Here is a 13,914-nt window from a genome sequence, read left to right as displayed (position 1 = left end):
TCTGGTTTATGAGTTATGGAATTCAAAGCACCATGAGCCCAATAAAGAAAAACAACCACAGCAAAGCTAGTAGCCTGTCCTCCACCCCCCTCCCCTTTCCCAGACTCAGCTAATCAATGAAACCATCTAAAAAGCAGCTTTGGCTGGGGTGGGTCGAGGCACTGTGGCCTGGGCTTTTCAGTTAGCCTTGGGGAAGTCAGTAGTGTCCCCGCACCCTTCCCTCTGGGAAGTAGGGTGACAGCCAGGCAACCCTGACTCCGCCCATCTTATTGTGTTATTGTCTGCGGGTGAATTTCATTTTGAAAAGCCAGCAGTAGAGAGAAGTAAGGGAATTTGCCTAGATTAAAAAAGTGTCCAATGCTCTTTAAAGTGATAGAAGTTTTAAAATTGGAGACTGTTCTTAAGGTTTGCCTTTGTTTTACGGAGGAGAAAAACAAGGTTTGGAGTATACATGAGGGGGTGGAGTGTGGAGACGGATCAAGCACGTTGCTGAGAAAACAAAGATTAAATTCAGAGTATTCTGACTCTATCTGTGAAATCACACCACATATTACTGAATATTTATAACGGGCAAGCTGCTGTTCTGGGAGCTTGCTATGTATTCTCTTATTTAATCCTGTGATAACCCTATGAGGCTACTACTACCATTGTCTTCATTTTGCAGATGGGAAAACCAAGGCACAGAGAGGTTAAGTGACTTGCCTAAGGTCACACAGCTGGCAGGCTGACAGACATCTTGCTTGCTCTCACACACTCGCTTCTCAGCTCTCCTGTCCCTTGGTCACGCACATCCTGGAACCTGCAGCTTTTTGTAAAGTTACTTACTTGTGGACTACGTCTGGATCTTTTGCTCATTTTCTAAAAATGTACTCATTGGTTCATTCATCTATCAATATTTACTGATCACCTACTATATATCAGGTTCCAAATAAGCAACATTTGGTTTATGCCTTCCAGGAGCTCAAAATCCATTAACACCCCTCTTCTAGGTGGCAGTCTTCAATTTTGTAAACTTTGTTTTCTGTTGTAACAAATTACCACAAACTCAGAGGCTTAAACGCCACCCATTTTATTAGCTCACAGGTTCTGTAGGTCACAAACCCAAGAACCTTGGCTGGGCTCTTTGTTTAGAGTCTCACAAGTCTGAAGTCAGGGCATCCTGGGCTCTTCCCTGGAGTCTCTGGGGAAGAATCTGCTCCCAGGATTACTCAGGTTTATTGGGGGCAGGTGCTGTTATTCCCCATGTTTTATAGAGAAGGAAGCTGATGCCCAGAGAGGTTTAGACCTCACCTAGGTCCACACTGGTGGAACTGATGTGATCCCAGCTCAGGTCTGTCAAACTCAAAAAGCAGGTGCCATCTCCTTTCTCAGCATGATGCTGGCATGGCACTGGCGGGCGGTGAGGTGTAAAGACCCCCTCCCCCAGCCGCTGCCACGTCACCACTGCTGGTACTGAGAACACTGGAATGCACTGGCTTCTTACCTAGGGCCCGCGCAACCCTCACAAGCATCCTATGAGGTAGGGACCATTGTCAGTCCCATTTTCTAGTTCAAGAAAGTGAGGCACCGTGTGTGCCTACATAAGTCACTCAGAGTCACACAGCTGATTGGCAGCAGAGAAGGATTTGAAGTGAGGCAGTCTGGCTCCACAGCTTGCACTCTCCATGTATTCCTGCTTCGTTCTGCCGGAAATTAATAAGACAAAGACATGAACGATGCAAGCCTTGCCCAGGAGGGAATAAGGGAGCCCAGTCTATGCTGGGCATGTACCGTGGGCTCCATATAACTCAGCACATTTAATATCGATATTTACAACAAGCCTGGGTGTGGACAGAGGTTTGCCTGAGGCCGCACAGCTGTAAAGGGCTAGGACCAGGACCTAAAGCCTGGGCTCTTTCCATTCACCAAAGACTCACAGAGGCATGCTAGCAAGAGATCAGAGGACATGAGCCAGTGGTGGCCTTGCATGCACAACAGTTTGGGGCAGAATGAGAGCGTGAAAGCTGAAGGGTACAGGGCTCAGCCAGGGCAGTCTAGGTGGACTTCTAGGAGGAGGTGAAAGAGAAAGCAAGTGAGTGAGGAGGTGAGTTTAGAGTTCCTTGGATGGATGGTTTGGTGTTGATGAGAACTATGTCCAGTTTTTTTTTTTAATTAAAAAAAATACTTGACTTAGATTGCTATAAATAAATGATGGGCTCTGTTTCTAAATCGGCTTTTGTTTCCATGTGTTAACAACTAATTACTGGCGCACTTGGCAGGCAGTTCCTTTCTGAGTCTGCAGAGCCATTAGCTGTGGCAGCCCCTACTCTCTCGGCATGCATGTTTAAAGAGCCCCTCGCCTCCTCTTTGAAGGCGGGCCCTGATGCTGGTGTTCTGCCCCTCTGCTGAGTCCAGAGCAGCTGGATTCCCTCATTTCAAATACAGCTTTTATGGGGGGAAAAAAAAAAAAAAGCAAGGCAAGTGTGAATTTAGAGTCCCATTCAGACCCTTTGATCCCTGGGAGCCTCTGGGTTAAAACGTATTTTTATAGAGTTTTTGCAGACAGCACTGCCCCATTCTTTCTACTCAGCTGAAGCCCTGGACAGACTGAACCACACCTTGTTTCCATTATCTATCGGACGAGTGCCCTTGGGCAGACTGCTAGACTCAGTTTCCTCCTGGGTGAAATAAGGATATTAACACATACCTTGTAGATTCGAAACAAAGACGGGAAGAGGGCACCCAAACTAGGACTCTGGACATGAAAAATAAACTGTTCTTTCTTCCTTGCTCCAAAGCAAAGCTTCTGAAATAGAGAAGAACTAGATCTATTGGCCCTCCTGGAATATTTTTTGAAGATTACAATCTGTGTAACTGACAATGGATGAATATCCAGGAAAAATAAATTGTTCCAATATATCAGAGATCCTCAGCTGAGGGTGGTTTGGGAAGGCCTGGGGACACGGTCACCACAACTGGGATGGAAGAGGGGGATTTGCTGTTGGCATCTAGTGAGGCCAGGGACGCTGCTAAATCTCCTACAATCCAGAACAGTCCGTGACAGGAAAGAATCATCTGGTCCAAGATGTCAATAGTGCTGCTGTTAAGAAACCCTGCTGTCAATCAACATGAAAAACGACCAACAATTCAATAAGAAAATGGACAAAGGGTATGGAGAGGTGAGCTAAAGAAGGAGAAACAGACATGGCCAAAAGCATGAAACCCCACCCTGCCTCACTGGCCATCAGGGGAATGAATGCAAGTTAAAGCAAGGATAAGGCACCGCTTTCCACCGTCAAATGAACAGGAATTAGAAAGTCTGAGGGGGAAGGTGGTAGAGCACATGCTTAGCAGGCACGAGGTCCTGGGTTCAATCCCCAGTACCTCCATTAAAGAAAAAAATTAAATAAATAAGCCAGATTACCTCCCCCTCCAAAAAAAAAAAACAGAAAAAAAGATTTAAAACTGGCAAACTAGACTGATGACATCTCTGATGTTTGCTGTCACACATGTACTAGAAGCACACACTCTAGCACAGGAAAAAAATACCTGTTTCAGGATGGTGCGCGTCTCCAGGGAAGGAAAGTAGGTGGGGATGCCATCTAGCACAGTCACAGAGGGCTTCTGTTATCATTTACAATGTTCCATTTCCTAGGGTGGTGGGTGTTCTCTTATTTTCTATATTTTTTGTATATTTAAAATAGACATAAAATGAAATGCCAACAGAAAACAGCAGAGTCTTCTAAATAATCCAGTGGTCCCATTTATCCCAGCTTGGAGCAGGTATCTGGGAGCGGAGGGGATAGGTGCTGAGGGACAGAATCTGCTGTCCATCTTACTCTTACTCCCTTATGTGACCGTGGCTTTTCCATGCAAACGTGTGCCACGAAGCCCATACATCACATTTATGCTGACTCACGTGGCCCCTCTAAAGACTGGAATCTGTGTGTTTTTGGAAGTCTTCAGTTTCAGACTCTGAGAGCAAAATGTGTCTCTCTGGAAGAGCTAAGATTTGGGATCCAAAGGTATTCCATAGGTCACATTCAAGATCTGGGGTTTTTACTTTTTATTTTCATGTCCACCCAGCACATATCTGAATGCTTGAGCTAAGTTCATTGGAAGGAATTTGAACAGAACAGACAACATCCTCTTGTCTTTCCAGATGTTCAAGTTTCATCTTGCCAAAGAAATTACTCATTTTCAAGGACCAGAACCCTCTCAGGACACATAGAAAAGCCTTAAAAGCATTTTTTAAATGGGCATAAAGAGGTCCTCTTCAACCTTCATAACATTTCACACTATGTATGATAAATTAATGAATTATCCTCAAATGAGAAATGTGCCTGGGCATCAGGAGAGGGGCTATGAAATGGGTTTAAGGCCTGATCGCAGTCTTCAGGAGGCTTTCATTCATTCAAAAAATATTTACTGAGCACCTACTATGTGATAAGTATGCCTGCATAATTTATCAGTGAAAAAAAACAAAGTCCATACATGGAGGTCTCATTTGGGTGGAAGAGACAAACAATGCACAAGTAAACAAAACAACAAACAACAACAAAAGGCAGAGTTTAAGTAGTGATCACTGCTGTAAAAAATGTGCCACAGGAGAGCACGCAGAGAGTGACTGGGGCCCCAACACGGTCCCTGCCCTCCTGGGCCATGTACTCTAGCTGGGAATATCATAACAGGAGGATGCTCTAAGACAGCCCAGCTGGAGGGATGGCCCCAAGATAGCAGCCCATGGTGCTGTAAACCATCTCCAGAAGTGGCGAACGCAGGCTTCCTGGAACCGTGTACTACCCAGGGGAGACCAAGCTGGTGGGTGGGACAGGCCAGGTAGACGAGGTGGATGGATTGAAAAACCGGGCCCAGTATTTAAGAGATTCTCTTATCAAGAAGTGAAATCCTTTTTCGCATCCCTTGAATTTGGGCTGGCCTCGTGACTTGCTTGGGCCAGTAGAATGTGGCAGAAGAGATATTGAGTGAATTCCAGAGCCAAGGCCTGGAGCCGTCAGGCAACTTCTGTTTTCATGGCCCTGGAACCTCAAGACCACCACATTCTGAAGAAATCTGGAGGATGAGATGCCACAGTGGAGGGATAGAGGCCACATGGAGGGTGGGAGGCCACCCCCATCACCCCAGCTGAGGCCCCAGACACATGGGTAGAGCCATCCCAGGTGCCCCAACCTGGAATGTAGTCACCTGCATTAAGCTAGACAAGACCGGTGGAAGACCCACCCAGACAACCTGCAGCATGACGAGAAACAAGTTTTGAAGTGGTTATGCAGCAAAAAGTGACTAACACAGAAGGTAACGCTCAAAGACACACACACAGCAGTGGCATGGTTCTCTGGGACCTGTCAGTTCACGGAAAGTGCTCGTCAGACTTAGGGTAAGAGAGCCAGGTTCCATCCCAATGCTGGGGCCCGGAAGAGTGATACATGTGTCAAGGCCAAGCAGCCTTCTAGGTGAGCCCCATCATAGACTCTCCATGCATGTACTGGTGGTCAGAGCCTAACAGGTGTCCAGGACTCAGGCCTGGAAGAATGGGCACAAGGCTTAAAGTAGCAAGACCCATTCCTGACTCCTCTCTCTGAGTCCTGATGGACCCCGGCCGAGGTGGGCACAAGGCAAAGGAATTCGTCTTCAGTAGCACTGAGCAAGGGGAGGTCTCTCACGAGAAAGACCACACTTACAAAAAGATAAATGCAAGGACACAAAGCCAAGTACCCACAGGGAAGGTCAGATGCTAAGAGCGTTAGTTCAGGGAAGGAATGCGTCACCCAGAAGACAAACAATGCAGGAGTCAGGTGGATGGTCTCCTTGGGGGTGTAGGGAAGATCTGAGTGAATGAAGAGTTGGACTGGAATAAACAAGAAGCGACTAGGAGTGATGGGGAGGGAACTTAGGAAAGAAGAAGACGGTGGGAGAAAAGGAGAGGAGACAAGTCCAGCTTGCCAGGGGAAGATGGGAAGATACACTTGGCTGCTGGAGGGCTTGTATAGACACGATCAGAAAATAAGGGCTAACTGTGAATGCTAAGATAAGCAACTTTGCTTCTAGGAGGTGGCCCATGAGAGCCACACAGAGTTTTTGAGTAAAGAAATGATATGAACCTTAAAAATAAAGATTTAAATGAATCAGTGCATGGATAGAAGGATGGATGGATGGATGGATGGATGGATGATCATGCATCAGTAAGGACAGGCAGATGTGTGCTTAAACAAAGATACGGATGAAAGAATAAATGGACTGATGGGTGCATGAATGGATGGACGGTTGAATACGTAACAATGAAGACGTACAGGTATGTGCCTTAAAGATGAAGATTGGAATGAGTATATAAATGAATAAATGAATGGGTGCACACATGGACAGACACACACTAGATGGATGAACGGATGAATATGTAGCAGAAGGAAGAGCCTGAGGAAGTCAATTAAGTCTTCTGGTGAGTAGCTTTGACACTTACATCCATCAGTGCCGCTGCTCTCCACAGCCCCCACCCCCGGGGGCCCATCCCGACAGCCCAGTCCCGCAGGCTCACCCGCGTGCTGGTGAGATGGTTCAGGGGAGTGTGTCACCAGGGTGACAGGAGCTCGTTGATCATAGCCAGGCTCTAGCTGTTCCGGGAGCAGATCCCAGCAGCGTGAGATGAAGGCTGCAAGACGGGGGACCCAGACCCGTCACACTTGTACGTGCTTCCCGGGCCTCACCTCCAGAGCTTTGGCCACAGAGGCTCCCCACCACCTTGCCTTATTGCCGCAGCATTGAGCACAGTGCCTGGCACATAGTAAGTGCTCAGCAAAAGTTGGATGAGTTGAAAAGAAATGTCCTGAAGTTCCCGGGATGGGACAAACACTCTCTGTATAACTGACACCATCCTCCTCACCATCCCATCCCCACGAAAGCCCTTGTTAGAGCCAGTGAGTTGAGCAGTCCATAACGTGACCTTCAACGGAAGATATAAATCAGACCCCATCAGCATTCAGGGAAATAAATTCTATGAAATGAGCCTGCCATCTGCCTTTTATGTTATAAATCAAGCTTCCGTGGGATCTTTTATGCCTACAGGCTGGGGTTGGTATTCCTTAACAAAATATGCTCAGGTCACCCCACCATCTGACCTCCAGCTTTAAACATACCCATATGATCCTTCATTTATTGGCTGCTCGTTATATGTGAGAGACTATATCAGGTGTGGGGACCCTGAGATGAATGAGATACGTTCCTTCCCCTCAAGGAGAATATTACCTACTAAGGAGGCAGATACTCACACGTGCACTACACCCTTTATGTAATCTACAGCCACACATTACAGCACAGTTACTAGAAAGACAGGCACATCCACGTGGCCCAAGTAACACAGAGGAGGAAGGGCTGAGTGATGAACTCTGCCGGAGTGTCAGGGAAGGCGTCATTAAATATTCAAGATGATTCCGGAAGGTTAAGTGGAAGTTTCCCAGACCAAAAAGAGGGGCAAGAACACTTCAGGCAGAGGGAACTGTCTTAGTGAAGACCCTTGGTTACAAGTCATGGGAGTTGAAGGGAAATAGGGAATTTAATGTCTGGAGACCTGCCCCGTTGATTTGGAGGTTGGTGGTTGCCTGAGTCCAGAGAGAGGATATATAAAAATGCTTTGTAAGCTACAAGGGTCTAGGCAAATGCAAGAGCTTATTACAGAAGGGGCTGAGTATCTGAGTGATGATTGATGGACCAATTTGCTACAACCCGGTGGGAACAGTTCATAACACCTCCTTGAACCAAGGCGTGCTAACAGCTTACCGAAGTGAGTCTTTAACTTGAGGGCTCCCCTGGTGCCCATTTGGATTTTGTTTGACTGTGAAAGGACTTGTAGAGGGGATGGGCAAGGGAGCGGAGGTCAGACGGACTTGGAAGGCAAGGGTGATGGTCACTGCTCTTTGAAGAGTCATCAAAATGGAAATGAAACGGCTTGGTGGGGATTCAGTGAGCCAATGAAAGGGTGGCTATCTGGGTACCACATGCAATTTTCAGGAATAAGGACTCTGCGAAAATCAAAGCATTCATCAACCATGGAGCACTATCTACTGTTTGTGAGGACCTGTGCTAAGCAGAGTGAGGGAGACAGACGTGGAAAAAATGTACAGACCCTCCCCTCAAGGAGTCTGAGGTTTGTAACGAAGTCTTGCAAAGTGGTTGAGAAGTGCCTGGTCCTGAATTCCACCCCCAAACTCTTTCCTCCACTTATTTCCACCTTGGTAAATGGTGCCTCCATTCCCCAAGTTGCTCAGGGTCCAGTCTGAAACTCAGTTCCACTCTTTTCTTCACCCCCTTCCCCATATCTAATCCATCAACATGTCCTGTTGGCTCTTCCTCCAAAGGAAATCCCAGTCCTGCCATTCCTTGCTCACCATCATCTCTGCCTGGAATGTTGCTTCCAAGCTCACCTTCCCACAACCCAGCAGCCAGATCAACCTTTTCCAAATGCAAATCAGATTGTGACAGTTATTCCTCCCATCCCCCCGACTAGAGCATCATGCTTAGACCCAAATCCAAATTCTTTGCAGTGGTCCACTAAGATTCCAAGCTCTGCATTATTTCATTCCTGCCCGTTTCTTAGCCTTTGCTCTGGCCCTCATTCACGACACTCCAGCCACACTTGCTTTCTCCTCCACCAGACTAATTCCCACCCTCAGGGTTTTTCCTTTGCTGTTCCCTCTGCCAGAGCCACTCTTCCCCAGACCTGCATCAGCTCACTGCCTCACCACGTGCAGACTCTGCCCAGAGATGCCTTCCCTAATGCCTTCGCTGAAGTAGCCACCCCTCCAGCCCCGCTCCGCTCTCCTGATCCAACTGTTTTTCGTAGGAATAACATAGTGCACATAGTAGGTACTCAACAAGTAACGTTTGAATGAATGCATGCAAGAGAAAACACCAGGGAAGGAGTAAATACATCTGCCAGGGTTGGGTTCTGGAAGAGGAATGTGATCTGACTAGGTGGACAAAGAACAGGACATGCCAAGCAGAGGGAAAACGCAAACCAAGGCAAAAAGACGTGGAAGAACGTGACGCGTCTGTGGGAGTGGAGGCAGCTCAGTTACGAGGCTCGTGAGTGCCCATGAGAGAGCAGTGGGAGGCTGAGCAGGGCAGATCACGGAGGGACTAGATCTCCAGCTGCAAGAAGACACGTCACAGGAGGGGAGATTCCTGCAAGGAATGGTTAAGGACGTCCCGAAGGTAGAGGCCACTGAGCCTGGGGCCGGAGGACCTTGGGGTTGAAGGTGGCTCACAAGAGCTTGCACACCTTGCTGTCATGTAACGGGAAATCTCCCAGCTGCCTTGTGCCCCCTCCCTGGTCTCTTTGTGTCCGTCCCTCCACTGGTTGATGACTTGGTTGATGACTTAGTTCAGTGTCCTTAGTTCAGATTCCTCAGACAGAGAGACATTTGATCGACTCATGTTTTCTCTGTTAAAAGAGGCCACGCGTTAAAGGCCAGCTGGCAGCCAGGCTGCTTCCCTCTTGAGTCGGATGTTCCTGCCTGATTCAATTAGCTGTGGTCTGGTTAGAAAGAAGGTCACATGACCTGAACGCAGTGGCACCTGCAGGGACCGACCGTGGATGGGGTGGTTCCTTTACTAGGCGAGGTGGGACCCACCAGCCCCGAGTCTGTCTCGTAGGATATATGTGTTGCCCAAAACACAAGTAATCCTAAAAATAAAAGCAAAATGGGAATTTCTTCTATTTCCCCAAGTATTTGTCCTGAGCTAGCCAGAGCCCCCAGGTACCCCTGTTTATATTTCCTCTTTTTGTGTAGACTTTAAAGCTCCTGGCTGAGGGGCAGAGAGGCATAAAGGAAGTGAGCCCTGAGTGAGGAAAGCCTCAGGTTACCCACAGGTAGGAGACGAGAGGGCAGAATGACCCAGATCAGTAAGGATATTCCCGGCTATGGGAGAGAAAAAGCACCCCACTGGCATAAGCAGTAAGGACCCTCTGGAGTTCACAGAACAGGAAGTCTAGACTTAAGCAGGACCCAGGGTTGTGACAGTCAGTACCCATCACGCCTCCCGGGGCTCAAGTTCCCGTCCTTTCTCTGCTCAGGGACCAGCAGCCCTCAGTGCTGGTTTCACCTTCAGCCTGGTAGCAAGGTGTCTGCAGCAGCCCTGGACATCACCCATGGGCAGGATAATGTCCAGAAGAGGAAGAAGAAGCTCTCCTCCTGTGACCCCCTTAGAAGACAGGAGAGATGTTTTCCAGAAGCTTCCTAAAAGACTGCCTGCTCCCTCATTAGGCAGAACTGGGTCACATGACCCTTCCCATGGTTGAGGGGAATGGGATGACCCTTAGATCAGTCTAGGGGTGGGGGTGTCATCTTTCCTGAAATAGTTGCCTCTGTTGGGGAGGGATGGGTGTCTTAACCGGTTTGGATCCTTTGAGACCCCCAACAACAACAGAGACAAAGATGCCGAGAAAGTTATGGCCCAGGAAGTGCAGAGGTGGTGTCCTGTATAAAGAAGGGCAAAAATGTGGAGGCAGAAGACTTGCTTTCAAATCCCAGCTCTGCCACCCACTCACTGAATCTGTTTTCCCATCCATAAAATGGGTATTTAAATACCTGTTCTGACTCTATAATCATCTCAAACCCAAATGAAATAATGGAGGCAGGTGTTCCCAGCCTGAGGAGTGTGATGGCTTGGATGGTGGAGAAGCTGGTTATTATTAACGAGAGAGAGAGAGAGGGGGCCTGCAGAGTCAAAGTGAAGGGCGAGCCAGGGACAGAGGCTAGGGGTGGCTGCTGGCACCTGGAGGTGTGAATGGAATGGTAGGCTGTGCTTTTTCACGCTGCTCCTTGGAGACACGAATGCCCTCCTCAACCCTGGGATATTCCTGTTTGCAGAAAGACACCAAATAACGAAGAATGTGAATTCAGGAGATCCAAGCAGAATTTTGTATTTTCTGTGACTTTCCACTGACCCAGGGACTATGCTGGTGCCACTGGCAAAGATCTTTATCTCTAGGATGGAGGGCTCGTCCTCCTTAAATCAGCAACCCAGGAATGTCTTGGAGATGGTGAGGAAGCCACCTTCAACCTAATCATTGCAAACCAACCAGTGGATTAATGAGGCAGGGCAGGCCCTGCGAATTGAGATTTTAGTTTTTCAATTTTGAGGCTTTCTTCCAAAATCTGTTAATTGGATTGCTGACTTGGTGATGGGGATGCCGGCTTTAAAAGGAGAGAAGCAGACAGACAGAGACAAGGTAGCATGTTGCAGCGACTTGGAGCAGGGCCCCTAACCTGATTCATCTTAGCTCCGTGTGACTGTGCGGTGCTTCGTGCCCGTATCGCCGGCCTTGCCTGTCAAGGGGCTGGAGCAGCGTGGCTCCCAGGGTAATAAGGCATGACCTTCTGTGGGGCGTTGGTGGTTCGAGTGTCAGGCCTAATATCTCTGATTTGGACCTTCGCTGTCTAATCTGTTAAAGAAAATTATGGTACCAGAGTTAGGGCTACCTGTATGCAGCCACGTGCAGGATTTGGCTCTCTGAATGGCAACAGTGGAAGAAAACCCTAGAATCCTGTTGGCCAAAGCATCCAAGAGCTAGGGCAGATGACTCCCATGGGAGAGCCTGGACCCAGTGCCCCACTCGTCTCATCTACCACCTATGACCTTGGACAGGTCACTCCTCTCTGAGGTCTTGGTGTTCCCCTGTTAAGAGATATTGGCTTCCACTGGATGGTCTCTGAGATCCTTTCCGGTTCAACCCCTCACTGGTTCTTTAATTGGGAGCTATGATTATAGAATCTGATCTTTCTAAGGGCTTTCTCTCACCCAGCCCAAAGCTCTCCAGAGGGTCCGGGCAGAAACACTCAGGAGCAGACCTGGGACCAGGCACCCACAAAGACAAATGTGCCTTGAACACTTAGTGAAAAGCGCCCAGGGAACGGGCCAGGGGGAAGAGCTATAAAGGACGTTTCTGTAGATGCTTCAAATGCAGGGATCAGAAGGGGCCAGGAATGGGAGGGTGGAAGCCTGGCTCTAATTCCCAGTTCTGCTGCACAGTTATCCGGTGAGCGCTTTTTCCCCTAGGCATCAGTTTCATCCACCCTAAGATGAGAAAAATAATAACCACATCACAGGGCTACTGGGTGGATTCGATTAGACAGGTGTGTATAATGCTCGATACGGGACAAGCGTTAAGCAAACACCATCTCTCTTCTCATCCTGTGCTAGCTGAAACACCGTGATCTTCCAGCCTCTCAGAAAACCTGAGCTCTGGGAAGCAGAGAGACCTCATCATTTCAAGTAGCACAAACCCAGGGAGTTTAAGCTTTGGACGGAAGCTTCCCGGGTGTGAGGGCAGCTGGCCGTGCAGTCGTGGATCATTTGGCTCCAGAGTTACGCTCTCCTTGAGCTCTCTCTCTGTAACGGCTCTTCCTAGAGCCCACTGGCTCCCGCCTGGTCTCAGACAAACTGCGTGGCTCCTCCACAAAGCATCTGGGATGGGCCAGAGTGTGCAGGGGCGTTGACTAAATCCTAAGGGAGGGCAGAGGATGAACCAAGAGGCCAACACTCAGACTCAGCTTCTCCTCTGTTCTCAGCAGGAGACCTGCACACCATAGGAGGAAGGCAGCCACCCATCCCAGCCCCTTGTCTGATACCCCACCTCCCAACTTCTGGATCAACCCAAAGCAGATGACGCCACCTCACTCACCCACGAGCTGCCTCATGAGATATCAGCCCCCTCAGAGGCCAAGCTTAGAGACCCCAGGGCTCACAGATGCCAGCTCTGTTCTGAGAAACTCCTTCTCTCTAGGCAGCTGGTGCCTGGAATGATGTCCTCCTTCAATCCACACCCCCTGTGACACACAGGGTGAGGGTCTCCCCCTCCTGGTTGGTGATGGGCCCCCAGGACAGTAACATTCCAGTTTCTGTCCAGTCCCTCACAGTGGTCCTTCTGCCTGCTTTCTTCCAGATCGGGGAAGACAGGGCTGACGATTAGGGATGGGGCGGGCAACTTGAGGGAAGATGGGAGAGCTCTGTGACTCTGTCTACGTGTTCAGTCGTTTAATAAGCATTCCTAAGCACCTACTATATGCTAGGTCTGTGCTCATCAACGGAAAATGACAGGTAAATGAGATGTAATCAAGAACTCGAGTGGGGAAAATAGCACATGTGCACATCAAAGATGACTGGCTAGGGAAAAAGATGCACTCGAAGGACAGATCAAATTTGGGAGTGCAGAGAAAGATGGGAAGGGCATTTGGCCCAGGCAATTTGGAGAGAGCTTCACAAAGGGTCTTAGAGAGTGGTTCTGACTCTCCTGAAAATAGCAACTTCCCCTTTTTGATTTCCTGGGGAAAAAAATTGTTTAAATGCCCTAGGTTGGAAGAGCTGCCTTGGGATAAAACCCAGAGTCTGGCAAATGAGAAGCAAAATTCTATGGAGTCCCAGGAAACTGAATCCAAACCCAGATCCAAGAGTCTAAGATCTTACTGGGGCGATGCGTGCACACACAGCCCTGGTTTGAAACATGTCAGTAAAGAAACCAAGGCTGCTTCTCTTTCTAAAATGATCTGCACTTCTGGGAATAGTCCCAGAGGGAAATTGGTCGATTGCTAGGAAACCAGCCATCCCTGCTGGGCTTTCTGCTCCCTGCCGCTTTACACATTCCCCACCTGCCCAGGCTCCTGCCCGCCCGCCTCTCAAAACACACACGCAAGCTCACCAGCATATGTTCTACCTCCCATCCCCATGTCTTCTTGAATAAAAACACCAGCGCGTACAAGGTAATAGATGATGTTCTGAAAAATGGAGCTCTCCAAATGATGCAGACAGTGGAAGAAGAGCCCGTGGGTCCCTACGTTTGTTTCTGTTGAGTCTTCTGTTTCCATGGCTGGTCATTCAAAGCAAACAGTTTGCCTTGCTGAGGACCCTTAGCAAATGAATGAAAAG

At 48.6% G+C, this 13,914-nt stretch overlaps 1 protein-coding gene and 1 long non-coding RNA gene across 2 annotated transcripts in view; one reads left to right on the top strand and one right to left on the bottom strand.

The window, feature by feature from the left end:
• Positions 1–13,914, top strand: part of ASIC2 (acid sensing ion channel subunit 2) — a 924,670-nt gene that overhangs the window by 426,320 nt on the left and 484,436 nt on the right.
• LOC116656824 lies at positions 1,161–13,308 on the bottom strand. Its single transcript, XR_004311811.1, has 3 exons — positions 13,048–13,308; positions 12,168–12,172; positions 1,161–1,171 (listed from the first exon to the last, which is right to left on the bottom strand). It is a non-coding gene; the product is annotated as an uncharacterized LOC116656824 (long non-coding RNA).

Source organism: Camelus ferus, chromosome 16 (genome assembly GCF_009834535.1).
Source record: "Camelus ferus isolate YT-003-E chromosome 16, BCGSAC_Cfer_1.0, whole genome shotgun sequence".
Taxonomy (NCBI): Eukaryota; Metazoa; Chordata; class Mammalia; order Artiodactyla; family Camelidae; genus Camelus; species Camelus ferus.
This window is presented reverse-complemented; position numbering and strand designations above follow the sequence as displayed.